Raw genomic sequence first — 16883 nt, forward strand, 5'->3', positions numbered from 1 at the left:
TAGCAATCTCGTCTAAAGACATTGGTGACATGCCACCAAGGCTGCAACGATTTTTTCTCCGCCTCCTAATTTATGATTACGTGTTGCAGTTTATTCCAGGCAAAGAATTGGTGCTTGCTGATATGCTATCAAGGGCGGCGCCTGCTGGTTCGGAAGACTCGGCTGGGTACAGTGACGTTCAAGTTCACGCTGTCGGTGTCCTGTTATCCCTTGAAGTGAAGCCACAAAAAAACGTTTTGCGGAAGAAACGCATAATGACCCACAACTTCGAGCTGTTGGAAACAGTATATCATCAAACAAAAACATCGAAGGAGAACTGAAACCTTTCGCTTCCGAACTTTCAGTGGTAGACGGAATTTTGCTCAAAGGATGCAAGGTGGTCGTCCCAAAGAAGCTACGACCAGAAACACTTCGACGCATTCACGAAGGCCGCCTCGGTATTAACAAGTGCAAGGCTAGAGCGCGGAGTTTAGTTTTTTTGGCCTGGAATGAACTCTGAGATTGAATATGTCGTACGAAAGTGCTCAGTTTGCGCAACTTATGCATACAAGCAGCCCAGCGAGCCTCTTACCGCGACCAACCCCTGATAACTCCTGGTACCGAGTAGGCGTGGATCTATTTCATTACTCGGGTGGCACGTACCTTGCCGTATTTGACGCGTACTCCAATTTTCCAGAGGTCGAAAAACTCGGCAGCCACAGCCACCGACAAGCTGGTAGCCATTTTCGCGATACGGAATCCCTGTCGAAGTATGCACAGATAAAGGCCCCCAGTTTTCAAGCCGCCACTTCGCCACCTTCGCCAAACGGTACGATTTTAAACATATCACTTCGAGCCCTGTGTTTGCACGGTCCAATGGGTTGGCGGAAAAAGGTGTGCAAATTACCAAGAGACTCCTAAAAAAGACAAGAAATGCACGTGAAGATTTCTGGCTAGGTTTACTCCTGTATCGCTCTTCCACCTTAACAGACGGACGTTCGCCAGGGAACTGCTGCAGGGCCGGCGCCTGCGGGCACGGCTTCCCGACTTCAATTCCCCACCACGTTCACCGGTAAAGAAGCACCGCCAGCGGACGACTGGACGTACACTGCATCCGCTTCAACCAGAACAGCTGGTTCGCATCCGTGGCCAGGTGTTGTCTCAAAGGGGGCAAGGTATTGGGTGAAGTTGCACCTAGGTCGTACCAAGTTGCAACAGAGAATGGTACAACACTGAGGCGAAACCGCCAACGCCTGCGCCCAACACCTGAGTCCTTCCCGAGCACGAGCTACAGCGATGACAGCGATGCCGAATGCGCCCCATCACAGGAACCTGTTCCCAAAACTTCGCCCAGAGCATCGCCAGCCCCAAGAAGGTCAGCGCGGGCCACAACTCAACCAAGACGCTTAGCATACGGTGGCAACTTCAACAAATATCTTAACAGTAGAAGTGATCCGGGAGCACTAATTCTTTTCAAATAATAAAAAAAGATGGGAAGATGTATCGTGCCGTGTCATGCCCGAGTAAACATGTGATGCGCGGTGGGGTGCGCAGAGCGCGTCTGATGTACCTATATAAGCGCTCATGAATAAACCACTACTCAGTTGCTGTTCTCGACGCCAGCGTGTCGGACTGACCTTCTTATCAGCCGAGTTGCGGCTGATACAGCCACATGGCCAAAGTTGAAAAAGGGCAACAGAAAGGAGGAGGCAGTGATTAGTATGAACGTTCATTTTATTGCAATATTTCATTAACTCTCGTTGATGTTTTGTTTTGTATAGCAGGTTACTTTAAAGTATCAGACATCACATAAACATGGGCGTTGAAAACCACATTGATACCTGGTAAAGTTTACTGTATGGGTCATCTAACAGAGCTGGGTGGCCTTTTTGAAAATATCTGGTTTCATGACCAACTTCCCAAATTACACTCCTGTTTCTGTATTTTGTATTTAAAGAACAATCACAAAATTACACAAACAATGGTTGGGATATATACATCTTGGAACCATTGTAAGACAAAAAAAAACTTGCAACGCATTAAACATTTAGCTACCACTTTGATACAGCAAAGTCTCCCTATCCGAAAAGGCAGCGCGCTGGCGGGCAGCGGTCAGCGCGCGCCTGATTTCCGGACCAGCGCGCGCGTTTTCCAGCGGCGCTGGCCGCTCGAAAGCGCGTGCGCTGCCCGCTCGAAAACGCTTGTGCTGGCGCTGAAATTCGCGCGTGCTGGCGCTGAAAATCGCGCGTGCTGGCGCTGAAAATCACCCGCGCTGGCGCTGGATTAGCTACACCAGGATATTTCGGAAATTTACATTCCCTTTTATTGCCTCTTCATATCTTTACAGGGGACATCTCTATGTTGCCAACTCTCGCGCGTTGACATGAAACTGTATTATCCATGCACACAGGCTTCATTTTTATTATATGCAACGCAGCAGACGTATTCGAAGATCCCTTGCTTGAAGGCTGTCTTCACGACTATGCAGGATCCCAAAACAGGAGCCCATAAACCGCGTAGAGCTGTTGCTGTTTGCGATGTACCTTGCTCCAGGCACGTCCCTTGTCTTCCTTTGTCCTCAAGTTCCCATTGGCACCTAAAAAGAAAGACAAAACAAGGCAAAAATGAGATGTAGCTTTCCAGAAATACTGCAGGTAAAAAAATTCAAGTGGTTACTTGCTATTTATGCCTGTAGGTAGCACCACAAAAAATGTTTTAGAAAAATGGCGCAATGTCTGAAGCTGGTGTGCAAAGCATGCAATTATGGAAAGCTGTGTGCCCCGGTTCACTGTTAACATGGAATGTTGCAAGGGTATTTGTTCAGCATTGCATGCAGCTGAAGACCTAAAGAATGGCAAGGCCCATTAACCCTGATGTCCACTGATTGGCCAATGATCTCCAATGATGTCCTTTGGCCAATGTGTCCATTGTTTGTTTGCCAACATGTTTGTTGGCCAATGATGTCGCTTGACCAACAATCCTTTGATGTCCATCAGCCAACAGTCTGTATTAGCAAGCTCTCACCCAGACTCGAAACTGTGCTAGCACGAGCTCATCGCCACGAAATGGGCCGCAGGAGCTCACCCAGCCAAAGCAGACGGTGCGTGCATGAACCAATTGCCTTTCAAGAGCGCAGGTGGACATCTGGATCTGCCGCTTCGGCAGAGTGATACACCTCATGAGCTATCACTGTTCTTAGCTTGTACCCAAGTATAAAGTGCTTCACTGTAGCTATGAGATAGATGCATTCACCACACTCACATATTGCCATTATATTTAGGTCTTTGAATGACACCCTATGGCCGTTAAGTACAATTTAACATTTATATTGTAACGATGGTTACGAATGAGGACTGTAAAATGTTTATTTACAAGGCGAACTTGTGCCCAGAAATGATGCGCTGCTCGTAGACTCAGAGCTGGAACGTCGTCTACCTCCTCTTCTTTACCTCTAGTGCCACTCGTCTTCTTCCTTGCCTTTCACTTGTTCGCTGATGCGTTGACGTCAGTTTCCAGTCAACGCGTATTACTCAAACATGTTTCAATATTACTAAAGAAAGCACCTGCTACAGCACAGGTAGCAGTCCAAAGACGAAATTTAAAAAAAAGTTTGGTTTACCAACTCATAATTGTCTTGTAGAATACGTGTTCATGACTGTGACTTGCTTAGGTAAAATTTCTCACTAACTGGGAGTTCAAAATTACAGCAGGATTTTTAAATGTTGCGTTGAGCAAGCCTAATTTAGGCAAACAAGGAATAAGCAAACAATCCTGTGCCATTTCATGACTGCAACCAGTGTTATTTTAAGTGACACAGTGAAGGTGCTTGCATATTCTACATGTTCAATGCAGCTCAAGCAACCGAAAAATCATGCCTGCCATGCGCAGCACACTCAATGTGGCTGATGTGCTGCATTTTTCCCCTTCCGTGGCATTCACAAGAATGGACCAGCATTTTTTCCCACCTGCTGGAGCATTTAGGACTGCATGTCAAGGTTCATCCAGGCAAGCCTTCACATTCAATTTTAATTTTGAAAAAACTTTGATCGGGTGGAAGAAAAGCCTATAAAGCTGCAGTCTTTGAATTCTGTCTTGGGTCAATGCCAAAGTCGCCACTTCAGCCCGTCAATAAGCTGGAGCATTGTCAAAGGTGAAGACGGCTTGGCCATTGGGGTCATGTTCTCGGGCTCGCTGCAATGATTCTTCAAGAAATTTATCAAAGATGGCCCAGTGTTCCTTGTTGGCGATACTCCAGTGAATGACGATGCTGGCCAATATTAAGAGCAGGATGTTTGTTTCCTCTTCGGTGTCCGTCACAAGTTTTACAGCTGGAGCACCCCTCTTTGCTCGGGCAAAACAAAACTTAATATGCACCACACATTAAAATTGGTCTCATTAATGTAGTCGCATTAAACCATCATGCCCACCTTCAGCAACGATTCTGCATACTCAGGGCGCTTCACTGTGACAAACTTCAGCGAACTGCCATGCCTGTCAAACCAGTGGTGAATGCAGGAGGAAGTAATCTCAAAGCCTGGCATGGCTTTGTTGAGAGCAGACCGCATCCGAGAAAGCATGAAATATGGGTGGTTGTCAACAATTTTAGTCAGCACTTGCATGACAGCCTCATCAAAAATCTGTTCAACAACAACGCTTTTTGGCGGTGCTGCGGTTCGTTGCTGCAAGAAATGTAGCCGTCTTGACATTTATGCCAAGCATCTCGGGGAGAAGCTTCAAGCCGCCACCGCGCCAATACACGTGAAGGATTCGGGCTGGGTCAAAATTTGAAACGGAGTTGTACTTCTCTCCACCAGGAGCTTTTTCAGTGTTCCGCGAAAACATTTTTTTAATCCATTCTCCATAAAATATCTTATGCGTAGAGATTACAGACATTCACTAACATGCGACAACCAGAAGGGCTTTCAGCCAGTGCCTGCCATCTAAATCATCTACTCGCGTAACATTACACAGAGAATTTCCTTTGGTAAAACACAATTCTTAAATGCCTTAGTTACTGAGTTCTGAATCAATATTTTTTCGCACTGTTAGCTGTTGTTTTGGAATAGTGGGTAAGAAAAAAGCCTGAAATTCAAGGCAAAGCACCTTGAGTAGGAAGAATCGCTGCAGACACCATCGTGCCCTTATTGTGCAGCGATTCTTCCTATTCAAGGAGCTTTGCCTTGACGTTCCGACAGTTTTTCTCGACCAGTTTTTCTCGACCAGCACTGTGAAAAAACATTGATTCAAAATTCAATATCAAAGGCATTAAGGAATTGTGTTTTACCAAACGAACTTCCCTGTGTATTGTTATGTTAGCAGGCGATTTAGATGAGAGACACTGACAGACGCTCTCCTGGTCTTCGCGGGTAGTGACTGTCCGTTAAGCTCTACACATAAGATACTTTTTACAGAATGGATAAAAAATGCCACGTTTTCATGGAACACCAAGAAAGCTCGTGGTGAAGAGAAGAAGCACAATTCCATTTCAAATGTCGATCCAGCCCGAATCGTTGAGGTATATTGGTGCGATGGCGACTTAAAACATCTCAGCGATGTGCGTAGCATTACGTCAAAATGGCTATTTATTGCAGCAACAGACCGCAAAAATGACAAAACGCGTGGTGGTTAAGCAAAAACTTTCCGCGAGACTGTCGTGCAAGCGGTGACTAAAATTGTTGACAATCACCCATCTTTCACTCTTTCTCAGAATAAATCTGGTCTTAGCAAAGCCATGCCATGCCTTGAAATTAGTTCCTCCAGCAGTGAGCACTTGCTAGGCTGCCACAGCTATTCGCTGAAGTTGGCCACGCCGAGACTAGTTGAGACAAACTGCTTAAATTATCCTTGCTACCGGAATAATGAGCTAGTTGGAGCACTTTCTCCAGCCCCTTTGGAACAAGCGAACTAGGATCGCATTGTTGTTCCATGAGTACGCAGAATCACTGCAGAATGAGGGCAATGTAGTGCAACTATATTGATAAGACCAATTTTAATGTGTGGTGCACATGAAGATTTGTTTTTCCAGAGTAAAGAGGGGTGCTCCCGCTGCAGAACTTCTGACGGCCACCAAAGAGGACACAAAACATCCTGCTCTCAATGTTGGCCAATGACCCTATCCACTAGGCCCGGGCATCGCCAACAAAGTACACCGGGCCGTATTCAACAAACTCTTAGAAGTGTCGCAGCAAGCCTGAGAGCTCATCCCCGATGGCGAAACTATCTTCCCTTTGACAACACTTTAGCACATTGATGGGCAGAGTGGCGATTCTGGCCATGACCCAACACACATTCCAAAGACCGTCGCCATGTAGCTTTTTCTCCAATCTGACCGAAAAAGTTATTTCAGAATTCCGATTGAGTGGGAAGGCTTACTTACCTAGAAAAACTTTTACAAGCACTGCTGATGCACCAGCAGGTGGAAAAAAAAGACCGCTGGTCCATGATTCCAACGCCACAGAAGAGGCAAAATGCAGCACATCAGCTGCATAGAGTTTGAAGCATATCACAGGCATAATTCTTCGTTTAAAAGATAAATGAATGCTATGCCTAAATGAGAGCTAATTAGCTGCTTACTTCACAACAAGTGTTAATGTACCACATACAGCTATATGCCATGTGCTCGCCATGAGAAACCAGATTCCTCACTTACAATGACATGGACATTTAGTGAAAAGTGTAACCAGACCGCTCACATAAATCGTTTTCTATGCATACGTAGCCTGACTTGAATTAGAAGCCGTTTTCCAAACCACGCACCTTGAGTGCGCTAAACACCTCTCCATCAACATACAAGCTCTTGTTGCTTGCACTGCTGAAGGGTGAATGCACTGGACTTTCCACCATGCAACGGCGCTACCTGCGTGGTGGTGCCGACGCCATAAGTGCGGTTGCACTCTGCCGCATGGGCAGCGCTTTTCCCGAAACGAAACGTGGTTTGGAGCATGGTGTTGGCAATAACGTTCTTGTGGACAGTGTTCTTTTCTGCTAATCCGTGGGCTTGCAAATGCCTTGTCGTAAGTGTAGCCAGCATTGTTCACACTTAAAAATTCCGGGCTGCGCTAAGCAGGCTAAGCAGGCCGCAGGCCGCACAACAAAACAAAACAATTGTGCGGCTAAGCAGGCCGCACAACAAAAACAAACAAGCCGTTTCTTTTCTCTTTTTTTTCTGTTTTGAAGTTAATGCTAGGGGGGTGCTTGAAGATGGTCTGATTTCATTTGACAAATTCGCAAAGAAATTATTCAGCCCCAAATCTGTTCCGCCCGTTTCATTTCAACTGATCCCCAGGATGATGGGCGTCTAAGCTTTCACCTCGCGCCTCGTCACATGTTTGATTACATAGTGCTAAAATGTTTATAAATTAAGGTAGCCGGTGTACTTCATGGGTGAGACGAACCCGACTGGGCACGCAGCCTTAACATAGGCTACTTCAAGTGTTTTGAGGTGAACGCGCCTACATGCGTGCAATGCCGCTTCTCAGGTAATTGTAGGCAATCTAACCCTTTTGTCGCATTTGCCTCTTTTCTAATGACCAAGGGTGTTTATAGGTAACACACTACAGCTTGACGCTGGGTGCACAGCTTGAATGCTTCAAAAACAGCGCGGAGACGAAGATGTATGAAGTGATGTATGAAGTGATATGTCTGTGTGCTGTTTTTGAAGTCAAAGCGTGTCCCATGATCTTGTTCAACTTATAACTTCCGCTTCATCTACATTGAAAAGAAAACACTTAAACTTCATTCATCAAACCTGTCGTCACTGCTGCAACTAATTTTAACACGTAGTTACCTCGCAATTGTGAACACCCAGACCCTGTGCATGAAAATGCCCAGCTTTATTGGGAGCTCAGGAGAGGACGTTCATGCGTGTGGCGCACCAGAGCACTGTCGCCACAGCACCTCACAATCTTCCCTATTCAATATCCGTGCAGTATGCCTGGGTGGCTCATCTTACACGCCGTCATCACATAAAATATCGTTGCAGCCATGGACAGAGAAATTTTCCTTACTCGAGCTACGGTTTGAAGCAAGGCAAGAAATAAGGAAAGCAGCACACGGTAATGATACCGAGATAGCACGAAACAGGTGCGTTATCCGCGCCGCTGTGTCTGTCCAACCATTTGACGGTTGCATTCGCTGCGCAAAGTTCTCAACCACCGCCCTAACATTCAGGTAGAAAACAGGAAGAAAAAAAATGGCACGCTTGTTTTTGTGGTGCGGCCTGCTTAGCATCTGCAGTTGTAGGAGGCGTGAACAGTGCAGTCCGAAATTTCTAAGCGAAAACAATGCTGGCTACTCCTTACGACAAAGAATTCGTGAACCCACGGATCATGCAGAAAACACACCGTCCACACGAACGAACGTTGTTGCCAACACCCCGCCAGAAACCACGTTTCGCATTGGGCAATGTGCTGCCCGTGCGGCAGAGTGCAACCGCACTCATGGCGTTGGAGCCGCCATGCAGGTAGTGCCATTTCATGGTAAAAGCCCAGTGTATACACCGTTCAGCAGTGCAGGCAACAAGAGCTTGTATATTTGTGGAGAGATGTATAGCACACTGAAGGTATGCGATTTGGAAAAGGGCTTCTCATTCAAGTCAGGCTACATATACATAGAAAACGATTTATGTGAGAGGTCTGTTCACACTTTTCACTAAATGTGCATGTCATTGTAAGTGAGGAAGCTGGTTTCTCACGACGAGCACATGGCATACAGCTGCATGTGGTGCATTAACACCTACAGTAACATTTTTGAAGTAAGCATCCCATTAGCACTCATTTAAGCAATGTTGGAACACCACGAGTCCTTAAAGAAGTCTCGTCCAATCTGCATTCGTGACCTCACAAAATGGAGCCCTCCTTTTAAACAACCATGTTCACTAAGCACAAAAAGACCCAGAAAAAAAGACGGAGGTAAGCACAAACAGGGTGCCACTCACAACTACAATTTATTTTGAACAGAAGAAATATATATACACACTCTTGGTGCATGTCAGACATTGATACTATCAATTGCATCACATGTCCTCACCTAAATACATTAAGTCTTGCTGTGAGAGTGCTATGGACGGCGCATTTGTTGCCTTGCTTTCTGATTGTGCATTTCAAATATTTCCCCGGTTCTTTGATCTTTATGTTTGCAAGCAAGTGGTAGCGCCAAACTTTGCGGTGCATTTACACTCATCAAAATAGTTTGCCAACTGTAAGACGTTGCCTGTGCTTGTGATTGTCTTGTAGGAAGCAGACGTGAAGCGAATGCGGCTTCCCACATTTATTTAGGTCGCGTAGGCCCGGCCAGCACAAGGGGCCGCCTAGCTGCTGAGTCGACGTTCGATGTGTTCTGTGGCGCGTAGGACTGCCCACGCAGCCCGGGCAAGCCCCGCTGATGATGATCGTGGGATGATGCAGATGATGAATGTAGCGCAGCTAGAAAATGAGGTGCACGCCACTACAGTCTGTTCGTGTTCCTTTGGTCTTACATTGATGCATCTTCCCATTTGTTTTAGATAGCTCACTGAACCGATAAACCAATATCATAAACCACCCCTATGGCCTATCTGATATGCTGGGACTGAGGTTTTATGCCACCGCCTTCGCTTCGTGTGGCGCCCATTGTTCGAGCTTTCTTTTTGACGGCTGCAATATGCCTCCCAACTTCTTTGGTGCCTTAAACACCACCCTTACCCATATCTTGACACGACATTCTTCAGCTCGTGTGATAGTTTGTGTGCATTCGGAATCAACACGTATTCCCAATTCTTTTCTTTTTCCTGATGCAAGCTGGATGTTCATGCACCTGCTTTCACCTATCTGGTCATTTTTTTCGCAGGCTAGCGTGAGTGCGCATTTTGGATAACCATCACCCCTCAAGCGCACCATCAGTCCCAGCCAAGGGTGGTTTTTGATATTGGATTGTTGGTCGAGTGAGCTATGTAGGACAAATGGGAAGATGTGTGAATGTAAGACAAAAGGAACACGAGCATGCCATCAATAAGAAAGACAGCCTTTCACACCTGGCCGCCCATTGTGATGGCAATAAATACACGGCAAAGCTTGGCACTACCACTTGCTTGCACAAACATAGAGATCAAAGAGCCAAGGAAATACTTAAAGGCCACATGATCAGAAAACGAGCTGACAAATGCATCATCCCGCCATCCGTAAGACTATCACAGCAAGATGTAGCACATTTAGATAAGAATATGTGGTGCAATTCGTAGCATCAATGTGTGACATGCGCCAGTGGCAGATCCAAGGGCGGGGAGGGGGGGCAATCGCCCACCCCAAAGCCACTAGCTACTCTACCCCACCACCTTTCACTCCCCTCGGAAGTGATCTTTCGGCACATGTAATTGTTTAGGCCGCGGTGTGGACCATTACCATCCACGGCGAGCAAAGCACCCCGTATTTGTTGTAACTAATGCAACCACTCCATGCTAATCACTTTCTCCCCACAAACAATTTTTCCCTTCAAATAGGTAGTTGAGTGCAGCAGCGAGGAGGGAGCCTTTTTTAAACTCCTCACATGGTTGTCTGAAATATGTTGATCAACAAGCACCTCCTGAGCAAGTGAGAACGAATCACAGCATTTGGTTGTGCCTTCCCCCCCCTCCAAAGTCCCCTGGATCCGCCCCTGACATGCGCCGAGAATGTGTACATGTGTTTGTTCTTTTTAAAGTAAATCCCAGTCGTGAGTGGCGGCCTGTTTGTGTTTACCTCCGTCTTTTAATCTGTCTTTTTGTGCCAGTGAACATGAATTTAAACCAACTCACCCAGTTATCTGTTTTGATGCATTTTAACACGCATTCAACGGTCCTCAATTGTACGCACCTGGTTACAAGCCCAACATGGTGTGTTTTGATGTGGCACATTGCAGCAGTGGAGGTTATTTCGCAGGGTGATCACTGAAACCGAGGAAAAAGAGAGGCATGGAGATGTGAAAGTACGCAAATATGCACTGCATAAGCTTTACAACAGGCATGCGCCATCTCAGACAATGCAGCATGAGAGACTTGTCAGCGTTCATGTGACGTAATATTCTGCAGTCAAGTCAAAGTGCCGTGGTTTTGAAGTCAAATTTGGGGCTAGTTTGGGGCTAGTGCACATAAGCTATAAACACGGGCAGTAAGATGCACTGCAGAGTGCTATGGATTTATTGACACCATGAGGTGTTCTTTAACATGGGCTAAAAGATGCGGTTTTGTATACTAATGCTTGAGCTAGCACAAGTGGTAAGTAATAGAACAAACTCTATTCCCACGCTGGCAATAACTAGCAACGGACACCCTACTAACCCTTTCACTGCCACTCCCAAGATAATTAGGGCAAACACACACCTAACTCCCTGCCACTTCTAGACAACTCGTTTAAAAAAATATTCAGGGTGTGCCGTGCCATCCGTTGATATGCCACAGAAATGCATAAACCGTGTCAGGTAAATTTCAGACAACAACTGCATCGGATGTTTCTTCTATCGGGTTATACCAGTGCTACACGAGCGTTTGGAAGGACATTTCAGTCGAATGACCTTCGAAATTTCAAATGTCATTCGAACTGGAAGGAGTTCTGTCAATCTACATGACCATTCTCAAAGGCAGTTGAAAGTTTCCGCGTTTGCCCGCCATATTTTGGTGCCGCCACTGCTGCCATGTCTCGTTGGCGGAAATTTATTTTAGAGTTAAAATGGGCAAAAAAGCAATTATTCTTGATCAAATTGATAGCAATCTACAAGCACGCACAAAGCGTGCACAATGCAGCCAGTGTTTGTCTTTTTTCGCACTTCTGGTATTGAGAGTACTACGTTACCTCGTAATCGTAGAGCGAGTGACAATGAACGAAAACAAGTGAAAAATTGTGAAGATCTCGCACTTCAAACACCAAGTTTTACTCGTAAATAATTGGTTTTGTTATTACGGCTTGCAGATACTGAGCCCGAGGGTACGACCGTTCGTGTTTCAAAGGCCTTTGCGACTCTCAAAGGTCAGTTGTTGTGCTCCTTCGACTCAAATGCCATTTTAACCAAATGACTGAAAACGTCGTGTAGCAGCTCAAGGGTGGCGTTTGAGACAAATGACATTCGCCTCAAAGGCCTTCGAAACGCTCGTGTAGCATGGGTATTACTTTGTCTTATCTCAGTGGCATGGCCGCGCTGGCCATGGCGAGTCAGATACGACCAAAACACCAAAGGAAGCCTTCCTATCTGTATATTAGCTGCTAGCTGCCGCTTAGTGTGATGCATCATTTTAAACATTACACTAAAAAGTTTTCCAAATATCTTGACATCCTAATTAACAGGTAATTATTCGCTAACTAGTTGAGTGCAACCTTGAATAAATTGTTCACGTTTTGCAAAGAATCATACTGCATTACTGTAAAATTTCTCATCATTGACCAGGTATAAGAAAACCATGGCAGTGAAAGGGTTAAGTGTCTTTTCGAATATGTGGAACTGCTGACAAAATGTTGCATTCCACGAAATCCTGTGGTGAGCAACGTCGATGCAGCACTCGACGATTGCTAGGCACATAAGCAGTCCCTTCGTGCTCACATATCTGCGAAACCGTTGGCTTCAGCTACGCACACTGCCGCATTGATGGATCCGTGCTGGGTAGCGCTTTATGGACGACACACCAAGAAGCACACTGCAATTGGAGAGAAACAGCTGCGCTGAACTCGTGCACTGTTGAGTTAAGCCAGCGTGTCCCAGCAGGAAGTGCTTGAGCATCAGTTAGTATTAATTTTTCTTTACACAGCCAAAATTTGAGCATTTCATAGCTGACAGCCTTGACTAGGTGGGCCTTATTCACCCAATAGTGCACGAGCCCACCTGACACATGCAGTCCATCGGTATCACTAGCCTTCCTTAGGGGCTGGGGTGTGCTGGTAGAGGCTCCTTCATTGCATTCCTTGTCTTCTTAAGTCCGGTTATTAACAATAAATGTTGCGTTGAGTGAGCGCCTACAGTATTTCTTGTTAGTTTTTGTGAGGCCTGCGGTTTTAGGATAATGGTACCTTGCAAACTCGCTTAACATTCTGCACTAGTTTACAACGATACAGGTGCCTCTAAAAACAAACCCAACACTCCCCGCAAGCTACTTCCGACGGAATCAAGTGTATCTTTTTCGCAAATATTTCTGGGGCACCTCCTGTCCAAGTTATTTTTTTAATCTACCGCGGCTGTCCACCCGGGTGTAGTGGCCACGGCGTTGCGCAGCCAACGCTAAATTTAGACTTCGATCCGCAGCCGCGGTCAATCCTAGATAGACAGGCTACACACACATGCCCCGGTATTAAAAAGCATCGCGTGATGTCAAATAAAGTGTAGACCTGTACTACAGCGCCATTATCGTAGCCAAGGGCCAGCTTCAGCATGATTGGATGCTGACTGTCGCGGTAACTGAACCAGTAAATCCAGCAGGCTCAGCAGGGTGACCTAAGCCTTCAGAGCAAATGAGGTGGGGGGTCTAGTGAACTCTGATAGTAGGGTTTAACGCGCCGACGCAACGCAGACGATGAGGCCCGCCGTAGTGGAGAGCTCCGGATTAATTTTGACCACCTGGCGATCTTTAACGTGCGCCGAAATCTCGTACACACGGGCGTTTTTTTGCTTTTCGCCTCCATCAGAAAAGCGGCCGCCGCGACCAGAATAGAACCCGCGACCTCGTGCTCAGCAGCGCAACGCCTTAGCCAGTGAGCCACCGCGGCGGGTCAGGGTCTAGTGAACTCTGATCCATAAATAACCAACGTAACTTCCAAACAAGTACTCATTGCAAAAAAAAAACGCGTAGTACTTACCCTACCACAAACGACGTTTCCAACGCAAAATCCTTCTTTACTGCAGTCTTCCGCTTGCGAACAGCACACTTGGTTCGGATGCAACGTTATCCATCACTTATGACGCGTGAAGCAGGCGGCGATAATCGTAATACCTGTGTTCTACCCGTCCCCGTGTGTCCAACACGCGCGTGTGTCGGAAGAGCAGACATAACCTTGTGAAAATTCTACAAAGATGACTTAACATAAAAATCGAGAAATAAAACTATAAAACTGAACAAAACGAGCACAGAACAGGGAAAACGAGCTCGCACCAGGCAGCTTACATACATACAAAAAAACATAGACAAAGTGAGAGGTAGTTGCCAGACTGCAGTAATAACAGCTCTCTTTTTAACGAAAGTCGTGTTCGTACGCTAATATTGGTAATAATCGTTCTGTTTTTAACAGATATAATAAGTTTAAATCTCACATTTAAGATTTTTAGATGCAAAAGTATATACGCATGAAATTACCCTGAGCAACGCCGCCTGTATTAACATTGCCTGACGCGTCGCGCGCTTTTCAATGGGAAGGGTAGGTACGCTTAGTTCAGGCACTGATCCGCTATGTGGCGCGTGCCGGCGGACATCTCGCCTGACGTCACTGCTCGCGCGTCGCGAACGCTGCACCCACTTCTACCACGTGTGTCTGTCAGCTTGCCTGTTGGGCTTCAAGGGCCGTTTCGCTTACATCTTAGCCGCGACGGGGCGCTAGTTCTGTGGCGCACTGGGGATCTCGTTCAACCTGTCGCTCGCTTCATACTTGCTGCATTTTTCCAAAGATAAAGACGGAGGCGGACTGAAATAGTGTAAGAACATACTGATTGCCGGGTAGACATATAGCTAACAGAAAAACGATATTTTCGGATGGGGCAGCCATTATTTTACTGATATTTTTCTTTCTGGAGTATTTAGAGAAGGAAAATTGCGTGCACGTTTTTTGTTCAGGCGCTCACTTCTACGATTACTTTCCAATATTATCACGTGCTTGTAAACTTCAGAAAATTATAGGAAACAAAAGGATAAGCAGCTGGGATCCCGCCACGCTGTCCGGGCGCTTCTACAATACAGTCCTCAATTTTAGAAGTGCGTACCGATGCGGAGTGCGAACAGCGGGGTCAAAACAATGCCTAAATGCGGAGGGGATAGAGGTGGGATGCCCCACTCAGAAAATTTCAGGGCCTGTGATCCGAGTAGATAAGCGCGCAAAGCCGGCATCAGCCTGCGGCAGCGCAAGGGATTTTGCTTCGTGACAAAGGAAGTTTTATCAGTGACAGACCAAGACAGACAGGCATGGTGAAAAACAAGAAGGCGTAGGAGCGCCGCCTCGGGAACGCTAAACAAACTTTCCACTATTTTGCATAGTTTCCGAGAAGCGGCGCTGGCTGGCGGACACGAAAGCACGCTGGAAGGCTACGGAGCGGGGAAGGGTAGGAGAGAGCAACAGGAGAGTGGCTGTTTGGCCATTTTTCGCTCACGCGTTAGGCACTGTTTATACAGGCGGCGTTGCCCTGAGAAATTTTTGCTGATGGAAATAAAAAAGTTTACTTTCTTTGTTTAATTAGTTCACGGTAGTTTCTTGAGGGAGAGAATTTTTCCACTGTGGGATTAGGTAGGGGGTGGCAAGCGCTTGCTGTGGTAAAAGAAGGGAAGAGAAATAATAAAACACTCAGTGCAAAAAAAGAGGGGGCTTCGCGGTGATTCGAACTGCAGACTCTTGAGGCGTAACGGGGAAGGCCGAGCCTTTAGCCACTGAGCTACCGCGCAGATTACGCTGTTAGGCGAGAAGTTTGTACAGTTACTTTCGTCCTCTGTGATTGTTGTCGCTTGTGTTTAGTTTCGCCCGCATTTGAGAAATTATGGCAATTATCACGCTTGTTTGTCACGCACCGATCTTGCACCCGAGGCCAAATATACTTGTGCTACAAGTGATTTCGCGAAAACTACCGTATGTACTCAAGAAATGCTTTCGCAGATCATCTCCGACTTCTCTTCAAGCCACGGTAGCCACGTTTTAAATGGAATATGCGTCGCTGGCTTTGATAACGCTTGTTTGTCACGCACCCATCTTACAGACAAGCCGCATCATGCTAATTATTACTACAAGTGATGTCACTCCTGGCACGTCAAGCGCAGCAAACCGGTTGTGCAAGACAACCGCTGACAGCAGTGCAGACCTGTGATATCGTGCGAGATGTGTGATGATGTTGCTAAGGCTACCAAAGCCGCCTTCCGCGATTACGGAGATGAAATTCTCGTTGGTTCAACTCCAACAAGAGCAGCCGCAAGTGCCGCAATTCTTGCTTTTGTTTCTGGCTTTCTGCCAATTTGTTGACGTGGGACTTGACTTCTGCACCTGATTCACACGCCGCCTAACAAATTACTAGCTGTACAGCCCCCAAACAAGCAGCTACTTTTAACAATACCGTTGTTGCATTTGGCAGCTATGTGAAGAGGTGTGATCGGAACAACGTGCAGACCGAAAAAATTGAAAGTGCCTTCTACTGCCGTGACTGAAGCAATTACTGCTTAGTTATAATAACGAAATCGAAATGGAAAATACACGAGGTAACCTACTGATGTTACCAGGAATCATTTGACCACATGGAAAATAGTCACGGAGCATAGTGGACAGTGCTCCACCACTATGCTCCGTGACATTATTGACTATGTGACCATGACTATGCTCCCCGTAACAATATTGACCACCATCTCAGCAGGAGCCCTGTACGAAAAACCTAGGCATGCTAGCAACATAAAAAAAAACAAATGGCCTCGTTGAAAAAAGTCTTATCTGCTTAAAGCTTGCCCTCTAAGACATCTGTATCGTTAATTCAGTTTGTCATCAACGAGGAGCATCAACGGCTACAGCAATGAACAACCGTGCTTGCTGTGGTATGAGCCAAAACATATCTTGAAATGGCGGTGGGAATACTCAGAACCCAAACGTCTACGTCCAGCCTCTTATTATACGTTGTTGGATATGCCAGCGTACGCTGTGGTATGCAGTCAAATATTTCACAGGGAACATCTAGGGCGCGCTGCAAGCCGTTGTCGATGTGATAGAACACCAGCTGGAAGGTATCGTACTGAG

General features: G+C 46.3%; 1 long non-coding RNA gene across 1 annotated transcript; it reads right to left on the bottom strand.

The window, feature by feature from the left end:
• Positions 1-2373: 2373 nt before the first annotated feature.
• Positions 2374-10880, bottom strand: LOC144152897 (uncharacterized). Its single transcript, XR_013319247.1, has 2 exons — positions 10806-10880; positions 2374-2575 (listed from the first exon to the last, which is right to left on the bottom strand). It is a non-coding gene; the product is annotated as an uncharacterized LOC144152897 (long non-coding RNA).
• Between the last annotated feature and the right edge of the window lie 6003 nt (positions 10881-16883).

Source organism: Haemaphysalis longicornis, unplaced genomic scaffold (assembly GCF_048455015.1).
Source record: "Haemaphysalis longicornis isolate Haplotype H1 unplaced genomic scaffold, Haemaphysalis longicornis Haplotype H1 scaffold_9, whole genome shotgun sequence".
In the NCBI taxonomy this organism is placed as follows: Eukaryota; Metazoa; Arthropoda; class Arachnida; order Ixodida; family Ixodidae; genus Haemaphysalis; species Haemaphysalis longicornis.